The sequence below is a fragment of the Mercenaria mercenaria genome, chromosome 12 (assembly GCF_021730395.1).
Source record: "Mercenaria mercenaria strain notata chromosome 12, MADL_Memer_1, whole genome shotgun sequence".
NCBI lineage: Eukaryota > Metazoa > Mollusca > Bivalvia > Venerida > Veneridae > Mercenaria > Mercenaria mercenaria.
The window spans coordinates 27,402,455-27,422,456 of record NC_069372.1 but is presented as its reverse complement, the minus strand read 5'-3'; the positions used below and the strand labels follow the sequence as shown (position 1 = coordinate 27,422,456).

Genomic DNA, 20,002 nt, shown 5'->3' with positions numbered 1-20,002 from the left:
GGCAGTATGTCAAAATAGCGCTGATATTCAAAAGAACTTTTAACATTTTTATACCTATACAAAACCAAGCTGCTTACCAAGCATACCATTCTTGTTTAACTGAGTCAATAATACGAATTTACATTCGCTCAAAAACAAATACTTATTTATACTGCCAGAATGACAAACATATATGAAAATCCATAATTGTTTAAATAGCTTTCTGACGTTTGAACCCAGTTTGTAAGACCATTATCATCCAATGCTAAATTATACACTGTTTTAATATTTTATTACATGTAAGTATAAATATGTTGTCTACAGTAGACCTTCTTTACCAAATCCAAACTGGGTATTTGAAATGATGTTATATTCATTACTAAATTTTTCAATCCTTCTATTGATAACAGTAGTAAACAGTTTTGACAAACAGCTAACAAGTATTACACCTCTATAATTATTAACATCAAATTGGCTACCTTTATTTATGCAAAAGACAGTCCACTTATCGGGAAAAATATCCCAAGTTTAAAATGCAATTAAAAAAATTGTAAATAAATCAGTTAAATGAGACGATAAAATATCTACACGTTCAATGAAATATTCATTTAAAAGACAGTCACTACCATATTACAGAAACACGTAAATAACAGGACGTATTCAATTTTCTAAAACATTGCTAAAGAAACACGACTCGCAGTTTGGTACATATAATCTGAGCTTTCAAATTTCATATAATATCCACACATTTTGGTTTTCGCGTTTTCGCTATTGAAGCAACATTTGTAACATTTTTTTTAATGAATGGCATTTTGCTTTGAACTTTTCAAAATTCATAATTTTCTCCCGGATAAGCCACCTCCTTCAATATCCATGCAAATGATTCCAGTTTCGCTGTTTACGAGTAAAGAGAATAATTTAGCGCTGATGCAATGAATATTTTCACACTTGATTTGAGTGTTTTGGAGTGTTATTTCCATTTGAGAAAAAATACTTTCACAAAACGCTGCGAAAATTACTAAGACTTGATTTCAAATATTATTCAATAAAAAACTTATTCCACAGTTTGTAACATTCAATTTTAAGCTTTAAAGTTATTTGAAACAATTATCTTTTATTTTTGAATCTTATGCCTAAATTTCATATATAAAGAACATCATCTATGTAAATGTGATTGTGTCTTAAAAGTGCAAACAGCATCTGAAAAGATCAGGGAGATGTATGTTGGTACTTCCTCCACCATTAAAAAGCCCGCACGCTTAGCTCAGTAGGTAAGAGCGTTGGTCTACGGATCTCGGAGTTCGATCCTCGGGCGGGGCGTATGTTCTCCGTGACTATTTGATAAACGACATTGTGTCTGAAATCATTAGTCCTCCACCTCTGATTCATGTGGGGAAGTTGGCAGTTACTTGCGGAGAACAGGTTTGTACTGGTACAGAATCCAGGAATACTGGTTAGGTTAACTGCCCGCCGTTACATGACTGAAATACTGTTGAAAACCGGCGTTAAACCCAAAAACAAACAAATCCACCATTAAAAGCTGACAATAATATGTCACATAACTGTAATTGTGTGAGAATGACTCAATTTCTAACATAACAAAAACACATTCCATATGATCTATGTTGTTGATTCTTAAAAGTATATTAGTTGGACTGAAAGAGAGGTGGCCGCTTTTCCTTAAAATGTAAATAGTATTCGTCATTTTCACAATGTTGGTTGTTAATTTATCCATCTTATTCAGACTTTAACGTTTCAGCCGCCCACGCTTCTTCCGTTTTGCTAAATTTATGGAATGTCTTGTTATTTCCATTGAAAATTTGTAAGATATCACAGAAATTTAAAATTTCTATCTCCATCAGAAGAAAATCGGAAACAGGTGGTTCACCTCATACCTTACAGCATAAATGTCATGATATTGCTGACACTTTGTGTAATTAACATAAAAAGGAAGGAGAAAATAAAAGTAGCATGGACTTGAACATTTATTCAGCGTAGAGGTTCATTCATGAACTGGCGAACGTGACCGAGACTGTGTATTCCATAGAAAGTATTTTACTTCACTATCCAGAATAACCAGAAACCTTTATTGTTTTCAGTTTGAGTAATGATGCTTCAGAAGTGAGAGGATTACAGTGTCCTGTTTCTTCACGCTCAAGTAAGTTGTGTGCTGATAATTCGAATTCTATTTATTTCCCAGGCCTTAGACTGTTAGTTCGATGAAGGTAATTTTGAATTATTAGAATGTCAAAACTGTTTGATGTCATTATGTATACCATATTGCATGCATTAAAATCCCTTTGTAAAAACTAAAAAGTCTTTTTTTCTGCTATGCATCGATATATGAGTTTAAAGAAAATAAATGTGTTCGTATGTTTGAATATAGTTGAAAAAATTGTATCAATTTATCTACAGGTTAGTGGTCTTCTGTCTGATGCAAATGAAATTGTAAACTTCAGTATTTACTTTCTGTTAGCTATTGGATAATTTAATACATTGAACAGATACTTTTGCTCTATAATATATTATGATTGAAATACAAACGTACAGTGTACTCTATATCTATAATAGTGTGCTGTGTTGCTATATGATTGCAAACGAACTTTGCAATAAGTATAGACAATAGTTAACTGCATTTTTTTGTCTTTCAATTAATCTAATGATTTTTATCTAATTTGCTGAGATTATATTTTGTGATGAACTGATAAATTTGATTGTACTATTACTGGTATCCGTAACCGCCTCGGTAGCCTAGTGGTAGAGTGTCCGCTTCGAATGCGGGAGGTCGTGGGTTCGATCCCCGGCCGCGTCATACCAAAGACGTAAAAAAATGGTACTAGCAGCTTCCTCGCTTGACGCTCAGCATTAAGGGGATAGTGCTAGGACTAGTCAGCCCGGTGTCAGTATAATATGACTGGGTGGGGTATCATGCCACGTGTCTACGGTGTGATATTCCAGTGAGGCAGCACTATAAAGTTGGGCATTGTGCTCACTGCTACAAGTAGACACCGTCGTTTATATGACTGAAAAATTGTTGAAAAAGACGTTAAACCCGAATACACACACACACATACTGGTATCCGTTGTTGTTCAATACAAATCGTATGTTTTTTTAAATTCATTAGAGTGGAAAGTTACATATCTATTTATTGCAAGATATAAGAAAAAATGAGAATTCCAAGAAACAAGCTACTACACCAATGCGTAATTTCAACAAACTATTTGCCAGTGATAACTTGCACAAACGCGAGGACACGTCCGTTTCATAACAATTTATGAAAATAACAATTCATGTTACGTGTATATATATTTTTGACAAGTTAATATGTGTATTTTGTTCAGTTTTACTGCCCAGCATGTACACGGCAAAAATGCTCTGTCGGGTAAAACGCAAAGATTCCAGAAGCAAATCATCAAAACTTTTTGTACTAGTTTGAGTCCTTACGAAATTTGTTAAAGATATTGTACAGTTACCATATTCGTTTCTTTCTTAATCTATCGATATATTACGTATGTTATCTTTTTTTTTCTGACAAAGAAACTAATACTTGTAACTTATAGGTTTTCTTACTTTAAAAACGCCCTTTATCAAAGTACGTAATTTCAAAATGTAAATTAAATACATAAACTATTAACATCTCAATAAGGATTGTATGGGCGGACAATCGATAGCACACATGTGCGTAGTATTATTCCTAGCAATTCTGGACTGTCAAATGAATACACGCTAACACAAATATCGTTCTATCGTTCTAAAGACGTTTTCTTAAAAAAGATAAAATATTTACATGAAAATGTCTTCGGCCGGGAGATTCTAGTAAACATGGAAAATACTTCCATATGATAACGTTCTTTTTTAAATAATATATTGTTGGAATGATACATAGTTGCTTAAAAAGGTATTTATGGGTTGAGAATGTTATCTTCTTTTCATAAGTATTTTCAAACCGAGACATACTTCATAACATGACATCAAAACTGTTATACATACCCCTAATCAGACTGTGACATCTTAGCATCTTTAATTTGCTCGCTTACAACAAGCTATCATTAAACAATGCTTTATTGTATACAAAATAAATAAATAAAAGACTGCCGCTTCATTTCGATGTAATTTGTGCATTAAATAAACAATACTGGTATTTGGTCTTAGGCAGTTTAGTATCACAAAATCCGTTTCTACAGAGATAAAGTTCAATTTCGCAAATCTTAGACATTGTAAAACGTGAATAAAGAAAATCATTCATTAACAAAAATAAATCGTTTCAAATGGTCAGAAAAACCACATCAGAAATTTTATTCTAACTGTGACAAAAAATACAAAACCGAGTCATTTATCGACATTAAACCGGTACTTTACTCGTCATCTTAGCATGCTTGATGTTACCTGGTACAACCCCAGTGAATATTTTCACTGCGATATTGTCTTTCCAAGTGCGCTTTTCATTATGTAATGCTTTTTAGCTTAATGTCAAATCTGTAATGACTTGTAATCGTTATATCTAATTAATTTTCCAGTGAATACAAATCATCTTGCAGGTATGCTTAACATGCATGATTGAAATCTTAATTGGAGCTTCATGCGCTCTGGCAAAATGCATTTTTGAGAGATTCAGGTTACAAAAAATAACGGAAATTGTAATTACGTTGCACTCAATACTCGTTAACAATGTAGAATAGAATTAGAATATCTGAATTGAATGCATACGGTTTTAAAATTAACAACTACAAATTAGATTATAACAAATAAATTGTTTTCACATTGCAATGTTCTTCGAATTAGGGTGCAGTAAAATTAAAGGTAATTACAACGTTGATGAAAGTGAGATTTTTTCTAATAATAGTGCAAATTATAATCATGTTTCATCAGGAATTCATTGCGACTGCATTTATCCCAAGAGTCCTGAACTAATTTCGTGACAATAAGTTTTTAATGTCGTAGAATGGTTGCACGTGTCTAAAGTGTCACGTGTTTTTTACTGATAATAACCACTTCCACGAATCTGTTGGGTTTTTTTTGGCATGTAAACGCACTTTTAAATGTTACATGTTTTGCAATTGTACATACAAGTTGCTTTCAAATAAATGGCACCCTTACCCGTCATGACATATAATATTAATAGTATCTGAGTTCCTTAAACCAATCATAAATGACATTAATGTTGGTTGGCGTTTTTTATTAGATATATATTATATAATATTTTTAAAGAGAGAAATGCAGATGTAATGCGGTAACGAGGCTCGAAAAGAGACGATCGTTTATATGCGTTACGTACGTTGAAAATATATGTAGTGACACAACGTTGTAACATTTTCTATTTCAACACCTGCAATTTGCTGACGAATGTGTGGTGTGGGAGATATAGAGCTTCAAAAATATGCAACAGTGGATCAATCAGAACAGCGTAAACGAAAAAATCGGTTTCTTTTTAACCCCTATTCCGACTTTAAAAGACACAATTACTTACCACAATTTTGCAATATACAGTGCACAGGATTCTTGTTCAAGCTCAATGTCGGGAGGTTCAAATGGTTCATTTTCTTTTCGTGTCTGTAAAATGAAACTATCTTAGCAATACTTTTAACCCTTAGTCCGACTTCCGTTTCCCTTTTTGTATGACGTATGTGGTTTTGTTTATTATACACGTAGGGATGTTTGATCTCCTCAGACATTAAACACGCCCATTTATTTCCTACCAAATAATAGTCTAATTTGTTAAGAACTCACATGGTTACGACGTTACGTCAAGGTGGAACATTCCAGTCACAATGCTATATCAATCACGATGGTTTACATACATGTACGTCACGTCGTCAAATGAAAAAGTTTCATTGAAAGCGAGCCCGGTGACGCGAGCGTTTGATATTCCAACCTCTAGTTAACTTTGTTTTCATTTTAGAGATCTGTTGCATTAAAAAATATGCAGCAGCATTGAATCAGTTAAACAATATGAAAGATAGAATTACGTGTAAGATAAAACTCGTTGTGTAGTTATTGCTGTTCCGGTAAGAGATACATGTTTGTATGTTTATAAGGATCTTACATGCCTACCTATTTAAGACGGGGTATCCCTACCCGAGGGACAGTGTGGAATGAAAAACCGAGCGTTTGCGAGACTTTTTATCGGAGCTGTCCCGAGAATTTTGAAAAAAAGCTGTCTTACACATGCATACATGTTAGATAATTTTTCTTGCCTATCACGCTCAAAATAGATCGTGGTAACAAACAGATTTGGGTATTTCCTGGCATTACTTATTTTTATAGTTTATAACGTCATAATAGTGCCGGTACTATGTGACGTCATCTAAGTGTACGCTATTTTAGACAAGTTTTTCCCTAGGGAAAGACAGAAATATCTATCCCTGGGGCGTGCTCGGACAAATGTATAGCAAGAAAATACACTTTGAATACGCATTTGTATTTTATACGAAAGTGTTTATTTCTTAATCGTGACTTATTTTTAAATATAAACCGTCCGATTTTTAGAAAGATATTGATTAACGATAATCAATTTTCTATTTAATTTCATAACATGCATACATGTTATAACGAGCAGAAAACATAATTAATATACATGAAATGCATGTACTGTGAATATTTAAGTGACAGTAGTCTTTTACCCTAGATTCAATCTGTTGAAAACTGTTCCTAACTATCTCTCTGTATCTTATTGTAGATATAACTATTCGAATATATTTGCACGTGTAAATTAAATTCTTACTGGCTGTTTATCTGTTGCAAATGCATTAGATTTAAACGTGCGCTTGTGGATTTTTGTTCTATGTCGTAAAAATACCAACATTATGACCTTAGTTCATATTGAAACCTCCGTACCTCCAAATCACTTGCCCCTCACCGATTTGGGTCCGAGCTTTACTTGATGCGTGGAATTCATCATGTGAGGAAGCCATCCAGTTGCTTCCGGAATGTTGGTGGTTCTACCCAGGTGCTCGCCCGTGATGAAACAATGCACGGAAGGGCACCTTGGGTCTTCTTTCACCATGAAAAGTCGCAATATGACCTGTAATTATGTCGGTGTGACGAAAAAACCCAACAAAGAAAAGAAAAAAGTTCATGTTCTCCGAAATCAGTGATTTGCATTTTTTAGGAAAATAAGCATGGTCGCATTGCACAGGTTGCATTCAATTTGCATGAAGTTTTGCTTTGATATGTTTCAAAATTTATGAATGCATCAGAAAGAGTTGCTTTCTTCTATTATCATGTGAACTAATATATTCCTTTTCCTTGGAATGGTAGGAAATTATTGTTTCTGATGCCATGAATAAGTTTTATCCTTGATTTGACGATTATTGCATAGCACGAATAACACTTGATTCACGATACTAAATGTGTCTGTGGCAAGGAAGTAGTGGCTTAGTTTGATGGCACGCATTACTGTCAGATGGATTTTTATTCATCAAACTTGCCGGTAAACAATTCATTCCATTATGTTATGTTAATTAAACATTATATGTTCATCAAATAATGAAAATAACATGTTTGCAGCCGAGCAACATAACAGCATTCGCGCTTATCAGAGGTTAATGGAAGTTCCCAGGTCGAACCTCTTTGCACATTTCGCCTATATTTTTATTTTTTATTGTTACGTCAAAGGGTAACAATAGCTTGTTACAGTAAGTAAAAGTAACAGAAAAACAAACCAGCAACTATTAACAATAACAAAATTTTATTGATAAAAGTAACAATTCAAATACCTTAAAAATGTCAAATAGCCGTAAAATCCAATCTAATATGCACAATAGTCCAAATCCTGTCCTTGTCAAACTTAAATCCCAGGAGTAATAATTCCAAATTATTCACAAATCAAAACTGTATTTAAGTATGTCCAAAGATTATAAATCCTCTCTTCAAAAATAACTTTTAAGTCCACAATGTTAATGTAATTCTTCAAATATTAAATATCTAAACTGGTAATATTTGGTATTAAGAAATACAGGAAAGTTTTCAATAAGATCTATAAATGTAGGTTCTGTCCTGTCTTCAGACAGCTCCCATCTAATGTAACACTAAGAATAAAAAAGAACATCTCAGTGGAAAAACCAAGAACAATCCAGACTTCAAAAATAATTGTTACACCCTGTTTATCAGTATTGTGGTAGAACATTCTGAACACCATAGAATGTAAATAACTTATTTACATGATGTCTCAAAACTAGGTCGATAAACAATGACTCATCAATAAAGTAAAGCCTAAAGGGGGAATGACATATACATAACATTATGTTTAAGGTGACAGGTTTCAGCCAGTCTATCAAAAAAGATATAACTGATAGATAGAATTTGGTGTTCAGGAACTTTGTTACAACAACCAAGAACCTACAGGTAAAATTTATTGCAACATTTGATAATACTATCGCCTTATACCATTTGAAACAGCAAAATCTACAAATAAAATCTACTGAAAAACATATTTATCGTGCACTGCATCATTTGTTATGACAAAGTAGCATTAAATGCCGCGTGGTGATGTAGAGTAATGTTTTATCAAAGTTATATTTTTCTTTCTTTATAAGAGTTAATAAAGTGAAAATTCTTAACTGTTCTGTCGTAACAGACACAAAACACAAATTATCAAGTTAAACAAACGTTCTATTTTATCTTCAAGATAGAAAAAAATACATACATGTATCAATATTATTAACATATTAATAAAGAAGTAACAGAAATGCGTTCGCCTTGAAAACTTTTGCTTTTTCATGTAGATGCGGTAACAAATCTTAAGATGGATGGCTAGGTTTTCCCTGGAAAGGCATGTTGTTTTAATAATTTGATTTTGTCATTGAAAAACTGATAGAATTGGCACCACCTGGAGGTATTACTATCCCAAGACAATTCATGAAAAAAAAACTGTCTGTCTGAAGTGCAAGTTAGCATAATATATGATTTGCAAACAGGTTGTCATTTTAATCGTAGTTTGGCTATACGAATCTGTCTACATGTTCAGAACAAATCAAACGTTCACAACTCTCTGATAATATGATTACTGTTTATGATTAATGTATAACTACTGTTTTAATCAACGTCCCATAAGGGCTGTTTAAGAAGATAGCGGGAGCATTTTGACATTAAATGAAATTTTACTAGGCGCTATGGACTTACAAACGTGCTGATTTAGACAGAGAATTATAGATTTGTACCGGTTCGGCAGTTGAGCTTTTGTGCTACTTTAGGAGATGCGAATGACGAATGTATGTTTTGGGGTACATATTTTAAGTGTGGATTTTCCACTTTTTCTATTTATTGCATACTCATTTGGACTAATGAAAAATATGTACAAGTTGTCGAATTGCGCCACATAACCAATATGAAATTTGACATTGCTAATATGGAGAAATAGTAAGACCTCCGTCTCTGGTTGTATTGCAAACACGTAACTCTTTTTACTACATAAACGTTTCATACCAATTATTTCGGCTTGACATATTGACATCCGTGTTCCTGATACACTCGAAATATTGTTTGTATAACTTATAGCAATTTAAACTCCTATTAATACATTCAATACATTTTAAAGCAACAGTAAAAAAGCTTTGTTTGTATCATAGCTTGGTGTTTTTTCTTAACAAATTTGATGCAGGTAATTCGTACACTCTGACTACAGGGTGCGGTAACTAAAAGTGTGCAGGTATTTAATTCCCCGCACGCTAGTTACCGCACTGTTGGATAGGAAAGTATGCCAGCGTGTCTGGAACAGTAGACAGCGATGTGTATTTTATTGATTTTCTGCTCTAGCATTGGTTTATTTTACCCGGGCTTTACACATTTGTAAAGCAAGGATTTTAAGTACTCACTGAACTGCTGTATATGGCAATGTGGAACGCCTACAACTACCATATATGGATGGCTATGATACAAAACAGAAAGAACATTAAAACTCTCGGGTAAACGATTTATACTCGGGGGCTACGCCCCCTCGTACAAATCGTTTACCCTCGAGTTTCAATGCTCTTTCTATTACTAAAAGTACTCAAGAACATTACACTTTATTGTTGCAGTTTTAAGAACAATTTTCAGTCAGTAAGCTAACAGGAACACTAGCGTTAGTGATGTATTGGTATAACGTTGAATGACTAACAGTGATCAATATTAAATGCGTAATCAAAATCATGTGATTTGTTTGTTTATTTGCTTTGGGTTTAACGTCACAATTTTAGGTCATCTGGCGTCTCAGGCTTTTGACGGTGTTCGTGCATTATGCAATCTGGGCATATGTATTCTTCTTGTTGTTGTTATAAGTAAACGTCACATTTTCATGTTATATACACTTGCTACCTTCTATTATTATTATTATTTTATTATTATTATTATTTTTATTATTATTACCTGGATAGAACCATCCACCTTCCGTAAGCCAGCACATGCGGAATTCAATGCCCCGAGTGAGACTCAAACCAACATCGGTTAGGGGCAAGTGATTCGAAGTCATCGAGTTTAACAACTCAGCCACGGAGGCCCCCTTAGAGATAGTTTGAATCAGAATGATTTGGCTCGATCAGTGACCGAAATTATGGACAAAGGTCTCCACTTGAGTCGCACCTTATAGTTCTAAAAGGAACAAAATTGATACCATTCAGAAAATTAGTGGCAGCCAACTGATAATGACAAAATATCTAGATAAGTACTATTAATCGATAACGTTGATATAATGTGCATGGGATTCACGTGAATTAATATTTAATCCACAGAGACGTCCAATTGCAAGAAACCTGTACCTGCAGGTAAGCTCGTAGAAAAATCTTCAGCCTTAATTTGATTTGTTCTCCTTTGCTGCCAGTTACAACGACATTAAATAGTAAAGGCATGCTGTTCCTTATGTAATTTGCTCAAAGAAATCCTAAAAAACTAGATGGGTGTAATTCATGTTTTCAACCATTTGCAAAGAAAACGTGATTGGCATTTGAATTATATGCTATTTTAAATACCCCGGACGTCGTCGTGTTTGCTTTTGAAACAGAACAGATGCTATGTTGTTGTTTTTTTTTTTCGATTTGAACATAATGCTTCTTCAAATACCCTGACATCGTGTTTTCGTTTGAAACAAAACATAAATGTTTCTTTAAAAGAACTTAAAGATAAACAAGCTAAACATTGCATAGATTTAAAGTTCGCAAAAAAGAATCTTAACTTTCTTAAATTATATAAATTGTATAACATATTCAGACTGCACTGAACTGAAAAGCTGGAAAATTAGCGAGGGTGGAGTTAGTGTTCAAGTCAGTTAAGATTATATAGATTCCCACCGATTTGAAATTTCAACTCTTTCATATTGCTTCTTTTGCTTTCTTACTTAAAGCGGCTTCTAATTTCTAGACTGAAGGGTTAAGATGTATAACCAGTTCATGATAGGATTCGAACCTACCATCATTTTCAGTTAACAAACTCTGAACATCAACACAATGAAGCTTCTTTGGATTCTCTTGCCACGCTTAATTTAGTGAAATGTACCTTTTAAAGTCGAGCATCAGAATTAGCTCAATTTCATATCTTTAACTGCCAGTTAGTACAAGGAGGTCATCATTTTACTAAGGAAATCCTCCATACGCTTTCGGAAGATTGGTGGTTAATCAACATACGTGTTCATTAAAAAACGCTCCTAGAGTCATCTGGGTGTCTTCCTCTACACTTAAAGCTGGAAAATCGCCATTTGACCTAAATGGTGTCTGCGAGACTTAAATTTCAATAAAACGAGCAATCTGAACGTCAAAAACGCAAGAAGCAGAATTACAATTTCCCACACAAATGCAGTTAACTGACATCCGGTTTTTGTAGAAAAATCTTGAGATAACGCCATACTTGGATACTTGTTTTCAGTAATAATCCTCACTTATGGGAATATCGTATGCAGTCGTTAGAGTATAGATACAAAACACCGTCTGGTTATATTGAAACAACCCGCAACAATAACGCATTGTTTCAGAATCCCCTGCACATGGATTTGTTTGGAAAGTCTTTACAGTGATTATGTTTAATGAGTATTATGCTTGTACACATATGTGCCGTGCCATGGGAAAACCAACATAGTGGCTTTGCGACCAGCATGGATCCAGACCAGCCTGCGCATCCGCGCAGTCTGGTCAGGATCCATGCTGTTCGCTAACAGTTTCTCCAATTCCAATAGGCTTTAAAAGCGAACAGCATGGAGCCTGACCAGACTGCGCGGATGCGCAGGCTGGTCTGGATCCATGCTGGTCGCAAACCCACTATGTTGGTTTTCTCATGGCACGGCACATATGTGTACGTAATAACTTAATGTTTTCGGGTAGGACAATGGATATCATTATTCCATCGTATTGAAATTAGTAAGGTGATAAAAAAATGATGAGATATAGTGATTTTACCTAAACAGTTTTCGAAAAATATAAATCATCCATATTAATTCTAGTTATACATGTAACGGATTTTTTATTGCTCTTCACAGTTAGTATTATTATATAAACTGTATATGAATACGATCAATAATTTAATAAAATAAATTTTGTGTTAAAACACACAACTCTAACCGACCTTGATATAACAGACGAAACGAATATCTAAAGATTTAATTTTAATGCAGAATAAAAAAATACATCATTTATTTTGTTTTATGTATAGCTTCACTAACAAGAGAAAGTTAGTCATTTTTGGGAGGCATTGAGAAATATAATTTCTTAGCCAGGTAAGATTTTTTATAAACTGTCATTAAATAAAATAAGATAAATGTTCTTTTATTCAAATGTATTTGTGTAAGTTCATTTGAATTAAGAAGTCCATAGTCGATAGAAATGTGATCGATTCGAAATACCTAGACGCCTGTTGACTACTTCGATAAAAGAAGGTTAGTCATAAATGATTTTTACAGCCTACCAGTTATATAAATTCGAACACATGCAATAAAATGAAAGACTGGAATACAAAATTGAAAAATGGTTCATTTGCTAGCTTCAATATTCCGCCGAGTTGCTCTGGGACTTGATGTACTTTCATCGTGAGAATATTATCAAATTACCGCGCATGGAATGATTACGCTATTACTCTGCGGAATATAAAATATTTTAGTTACTTATTTAAGTGTTATACGCGTTATCCATTGATAGTTAAACCAAAGAACGTTTGGAAAGCTACAAAATATAAGATTTTTTGTTTGTTTTTAAGTCCTTCCAGAATCAGATGCATTACACATAGAGCAGGAAATCGTAGTGTTGAACATGTGTCAGTATTGTTCAAGTGCAAAACCTTCACGATGTTTCAAATGGTTACTCAAATATTGTGCTTCGTGACACATATCTATTCCCAATCAATAGCGTTGAAGTGCTTTGGCATATAAACACACCATGTTAAATTTAAATTTTATACACCCCTTTGCGTACGCAGACAAAATGTCGTATGAATCGTTAACTAACATCTTTTGTTTCTTTGCCTGCAATGCAAGCTGTCATTTATTTCAATTAGCAACAATTTCTTTCTGAAAGAGTCAGATATAAACGTATTAAGAGCCCCAAATGTAATTGTATCATGGCTGAAAGGATGATTATATTTATCTTATTTTTGCAGTTGAAATTTAATATTTCTTAAATCCACCCGAAAACTTCTTACGTTGAGTCTTTAAACTATGTCTAAAATTCATGAGTACCCTCTTCTAGGGAGAGGCGGTTACTGAAGTTCATGAAAAATGTACTGACAGAGCATACATTATTTACCAAGTGTTTCCTGATGAATACGTTCAGGCTAAAGGTCCGCGTTGTTGTTGTTAATATCTCAAGTAACATGGTAATAGTCAAGCTTTAACAGGTGGGTCTTTGGGCATTATTTAGGACATGAGCAGGCATCAGCATGTTTTCTGTGAGAGTTAAAACCTGATTGCTTATGAGGATTTTAAAGAAACGGGATTTGTTAGAATTTATACTGGAAAAAAATGGACTTTCAGCTATATCTATTTAACAGGTATAGGATTGTAAAATAAGATTTGTATAAGTAGAAGTCTATTGTTCACAAAGATGGTCAGGTCAGTTCTTCGATTGTAAAAATGAATTTGAATAAACAGAATTCAGTTGTTGACTTAGATAGTCAAGTTAATCTATTTTTTAAAACAATGTTTTCTTTCAATACTTCCAACGTGATAATTGTATACGTTTTTAATTATCTCTCTGCGAAACGTATGGCATCAATTTGCTTTTGGTACATTTGAAGCATTTATTACACAAGCAATAATTAACACGTTTTTCAAGTCGTTGCACATGCTGGTATCTACCATTTACATTTTATCTCTTCATCGAAAAATTATCCCCACTTTCACTTCACTCAGACTTCCAATATTCCAACGTCAAGATCTTTTGCCTTGACTTTACGGAAGCTACCATTTTATATGCATATTGTTTAAAAAAAGTATGAGATACTTAAGGCAAAGCTAAATTCAACCTTGTTTCAAACTGCTATAAAAATTTGTAAACAATAACTAGTATTCACATTTAAGGTCTGCATGTTGTCTGATGTTAGCACCTAGTGCTTTTGTTATTTAGAGCTACGAAGACCAACTGAACTTGCGGTATTTTGGGTTAAATCGTTTAAATATTCTAATATTGTTCAGGCTGTGGTCTCACTGGCAATAATTCCCGTTTCACCCAATAATATTCACATACTCCCCTAGTAATATTCCTATATCTTGAAAATTCACTCTTGATATTGGACCGTTTGTTACGGTTGTATTTAAGTTTGCATTTGTCATCGTGGTTTCCCCGTAAGCTGTTCATGCACTTTTAGCAAACACAAAGCAAACTGAAGATGAAAATACTACATGTGAATTGTCCTTATTTGAAATGAGTTTGTAAAAGCTTTATAAATCGGAAAGAATTTTACTGGTATGCTGACTTTTGCAAAATACCCTGGTAAGCTACAAGCCGCTGGCGCTAAAAGCAGCAAACATCTTCGGCGATTTTGAATTGTTTGGTAAAATTATCATTATACATGACCTTTATTCTTTACGACTACCGGTTACATTGTTTTGTTTTTCAATTTCTCATATATGGAATAGAATGTTTAGTTTTCATAAATATGTAAACCATGAATATCCACTTTTTATTGTACGTACATGACACATACCTTTTTATATACGCATAAAAGATAAAACATTTATTTTTTAATTTCTGGATAGATCTAGAAAAATAGTATGTTTTAATCTCAATAGCCTACAACTGTGCTGACACATGTGAAAATAAATTTATCCTCAAAAGATGCGTTTTCTAGTGATTAAAAATTAACAAATCACAATATGTAGTTTCAATGCTTGTTTACATAGAAATCAGAATTATCAACCTATCGCTTAAATTCCTTTTTAGAAACATCTTTTTCTGGTTTGCACTGGCGGTGGCCATTTTGAAATGCTTTGAATGTCTCGTATATAGCATTATTTTTGATATTTTAATAGACAGATGAAGTAACTTATTTCAAGAATCGCATACTATGAGTCTCTTTGACAATGTACAGTTATACATAAACCCATTTAACACCGCAACCATAAATTTACAAAATTCTATCGCCGTTGTGATCGTCATGTTTCTATCTTTCATGTACCAGATTTTATAAATCTGTTCTAAGGTTCTTTGGAAGCAAAGAATGCAACCGAGAAGAATAATAGCAGACTCGGTTTGAGTCTGTTCATGCGAGGTAATAAAATGTGCAACTCCTCTCACGCCCCCTACCACCGGCTTAAGACCACAATAGCCTTTTTTACGTCTTCTAGTTTTATCTTTATAGAATCAGATTCGGTGTGGTATACTCCTCAAAATAGTAATAAGTTCATCTGCTAATTAAATAAATAAAGATCATATTAAGCCTATTAAGAATTACGACTGAGTGTCCGGACATTTATAGGGTTTCCGCTAAAACACTGGGCTTGAACATTGGCAGTCAAGCAGACTCAAGCAAACCGAGCTGTTGTGATCGCTCATCGTCAGGCGTCCGTCCGTCCGTCGTTCGTCCACACTTTCCTTTAAACAACATCTCCTCCTCAACTCACTAGGCCAATTTTGATGGAACTTCACAGGAATATTCCTTGAATGGTCTTCTTTAAAAAATGTTCAAAGAATTGAATTCCATACAGAACTGTGGTTGCCATGGTAACAAAAAGGAAAAACATAAAAAATCTTCTTGTCCAAAACCACATATCCTAGGGCTTTGATATTTGGTAGCATCATCTAGTGACCCTCTACTAAGATTGTTCAAATTATCCCCCTAGGGTCAAATATGGCCCCGGCGCGGGGGTTTCATGGTTTACATAGACTTATATAGGGAAAACTTTCTTGTCTGAAACCACAAAACCTAGGCATTTGATATTTGGTATGTAGCATTTCTTTGTGGTCCTCTACCAAGGCTGTTGGAATTATTTCCCTGGGGTGAAAAAAATGCCCCGCCCCCGGGGTCCCAATTTTTACATAGACTTATATAGGAAAAAACTTTAAAAATCTTCTTGTCTGAAACTGCAAGGCCTAGGCTTTTGATGTATGGTATGTTGCATTGCCTAGTAGTCCTCTACCAAAGTTGTGCAAATTTTGCCACTGGAGTAAAAAGATGCCCTACCCTGGGGGTCCCAGATTTTACAAAGACTTCTATAGGAAAACAATTAAAACATTTTCTTGTGTGAAAGTTCAAGGCCTAGGCAGCTCTGTTTGTACCGTGTGTAAAATTCCTATCTCTACATTATATCATCGATCATTTTAGATCTTCGGCACGACATTTTTGCTGTTTTAGTGGTGCTCTTAAGTTTTTCGACCATACACCGATTGAAATTGAATTACACAATGTGAATCATTATGGTTTCCATCTTCATCCCTGTATAACACATCCGCGGATGTTTTTTTCTTTTATACTATGTTGTATTTTGCTCATCCCAGGACTGCTAGGCGTATATTCTTCGTGACGATTTGAATAAAGACATTGTGTCTGAAATCATTCGTCCGCCTCTGATTCATGTGGGAAGTTGGCAGTTACTTGCGGAGAACTTGTTTGTACCGGCACAGACTCGAGGAACACTGGTTATTTAGGTTACATAACTGAAATACTGTTGAAAAACGACAAAAAACAAACAGACATTCCGGGACTAGATGGTGTGGACGGTATCGTGCATTTCCATAATCGCCCATGAACAGGCTCAGTCAAACCGAGTCTGCAAGATTATCATTTTGTCGTGTCGGCGACCCCCGGAGATTCGATGTTTTTGGTCATAGTATGATAATCGTGACTACATCATGTTTTCAATCTTTTGATATTCCAAAGAGGAATGGAATCATAATTGAAAATAACAACATGACATATGTCATATGACAAAACTTTATCTTGTACATTATTTATGGGATACAGTCTGTAGCAATAAAACCCTTATATCCAGATGAAATGCCTGTGTTTACGTTGCATGTGGAATTTCAGATGTTTATATAGAAGTTGCTTATCTATGTGTGTAAATATATACATTGAAAAATCCAAAGCAAAACATCTAACCTTATAAACTTAATGTATGACCGTTTGACAATGTTGGACTTGTCTTGTCTAATGTAATGATAATTAACTTGTCAAAAGCAAAACACACCTAAGGTTTCTTTTAAAAGGCGTAAATGACAACTGTCCACTTAAGAACTGACAAGTTTATCATAAAGAGAAGCTACACTTCACGGTGTAGCGTATTTTATGACATGAACTGGGAGGGAGTAACCGTCAGGAATATGACGGCAAATGGTCAGGAATTTAGTTCTATCAAAACTGGTCAGAACCGGATTAATCAGTCTACTTTAGCGTGGGTTAGATAAACACAAAGAAAAATACGCGTTTTGGTTGATGTTGTACAAATAAATAAGGTCATCCCATGACCATTTAACAACAGATATGTGTTAAGTTTTCTCTCCCAGTAAGGGTCATAAAGAGAAGCTACACTTCACAGTGTAGCGTATTTTATGACATGAACTGGGAGGGAGTAACCGTCAGGAATATGACGGCAAATGGTCAGGTATTTAGTTCTATCAAAACTGGTCAGAACCGGATTAATCAGTCTACTTTAGCGTGGGTTAGATAAACACAAAGAAAAATACGCGTTTTGGCCCACCGCCATCCCCTGCACCACTGTAGTTATTAAAAATACAAGGAGGTACCCATGTCAAAAACATTTTAATGTTATTGTTTTGTCTGCTATTACGAACAAACCGCCTACATTTTGTGTCCATTCAAGAATTTTATACATTGTTTTACAGTTTTGCCATTTCGAACGAACCCTTCACATTTCGTTACCATTCGTTAATCTTATACATCTGTTTTCACTGACTGTTTTATAGAAAAATGATTTCCAATGCAACGCTTATACATTTGTATTACAATTCAATGATTAATTCTTATATGTTGTACAAATAAATAAGGGCATTCCATGACCATTTAACAACAGATATGTGTTAAGTTTTCTCTCCCAGTAAGGGTCATAAAGTACAATTATGTTTTAATCTGTCATCTCTTTTCTAAACGTGGAAAATTGACAGACGACAAAATGGAGCACACGCCAAATTTAATACCATTGCACAAAATGATTTTATACAAGATGTTTGACTACCATTGTAGATCATTTTGGCGTAATATTACTAACGGGAAATAATCATATTGTGTTTATATCTTAAATATCTATATTCCATGTCATTAATGAATATTTTAATTAACTTCCTGCAGTATTTTTAATGTGTTAGTGAAATTGCTTTTTGATGGATCAAAAGTTCTTTGAGGGCTTCCTGTGAATATATAGGTTTCTTTATCATCATTATTGGAGTAACATTAATAAGGACCATGAAGCTCTATTTAAGCGAATGTATAATATCATGAAATAACTTCTAAATAAATGCAAAAAGCTGTCAGCCTCATAAGTAAAGAAATGGTAAGAAATTAAGACTTGGTTTCGGAAAACTAAGGAGAATTCTTTTCGTTAGAAATTACAAACCTGGTAGGAAAGTTATTTTTGAACAAAGCAATTTATTGATTTTAGGGTATTGTGATTTATTTCCTTCACCAATAAGTCATTAAGTATCATTATATTCTTTTATAAAAAAATATTATCAAAATCACTCGGAAAATGTTAGTATAGCTCATACAGTTTTTTTTAGCTCACCAGAGCCAAAGGCTCTTGGTGAGCTATTCTGATCACTCACCGTCCGTCGTCCGTCCGTAAACTTTTACTTTAAACGACATCTCCTCATAAACCGCTAGTCCAATTTCATCACAGGAATGTTCCTTGGGTGAAGCTCTACAAAATTGTTCAAAGAATTGAATTCCATGCAGAACTCTGGTTGCCATGGCAACTGAAAGGAAAAACTTTAAAAATCTTCTTCTCAAAAACCAGAAGCCTAGAGCTTAGATATTTGGTGTGAAGCATTGCCTAGTGGACCTCTACCAAATTAGTTCAAATCATGACCCCGGGGTCAAAATTGACTCCGCCCCAGGGGTCACTTGATTTTACATAGGAAAATCTTAAAAAATCTTCTTCTCAAAACCCAGAAGCCTAGAGCTTAGATATTTGACATGTAGCATTGCCTAGTGGACCTCTACTTAAATTGTTCAAATCATGACCCCGTCCCAGGGGTCACTTGATTTTACATAGATTTCTATAGGAAAATCTTCAAATTTTTTAAAAAAATAAACCAGAAGACCTAGTCTTAGATATTTGACATGTAGCATTGCCTAGTAGACTTCTACAAAATTTGTTCAAATCATGACCCCCGGGGTCAAATTGACCACGCCCAAGAGGGTTACTTGATTATACATAGACAAATCTTCAAAATTTTCTAAAAATAAACCAGAAGGCCTAGAGCTTAGATATTTGATATGTAGCTTGCCTAGTAGACCTCTACTAAATTTGTTCAAATCATGACCCCCGGGGTCAAAATTGACCCCGCACCAAGGGTCACTTGGTTTTACATAGGAAAATCTTCAAAAAATTTCTAAAAATAAACCAGAAGGCCTAGATCTTAGATATTTGACATGTAGCATTGCCTAGTAGATTTC

General features: G+C 34.2%; 1 protein-coding gene across 7 annotated transcripts in view; it reads left to right on the top strand.

The window, feature by feature from the left end:
• The window catches only part of LOC123533786 (glutamate receptor ionotropic, NMDA 2B-like), a 271,661-nt gene that overhangs the window by 156,336 nt on the left and 95,323 nt on the right, over positions 1 to 20,002 (top strand). For all 7 annotated transcript variants that reach the window (XM_053519528.1, XM_045315655.2, XM_053519527.1 and 4 more), the window contains one exon: positions 2,079 to 2,137. The gene's annotated coding sequence lies outside the window, so the exon portion shown is untranslated. The remainder of the gene's footprint in view (positions 1 to 2,078; positions 2,138 to 20,002) is intronic.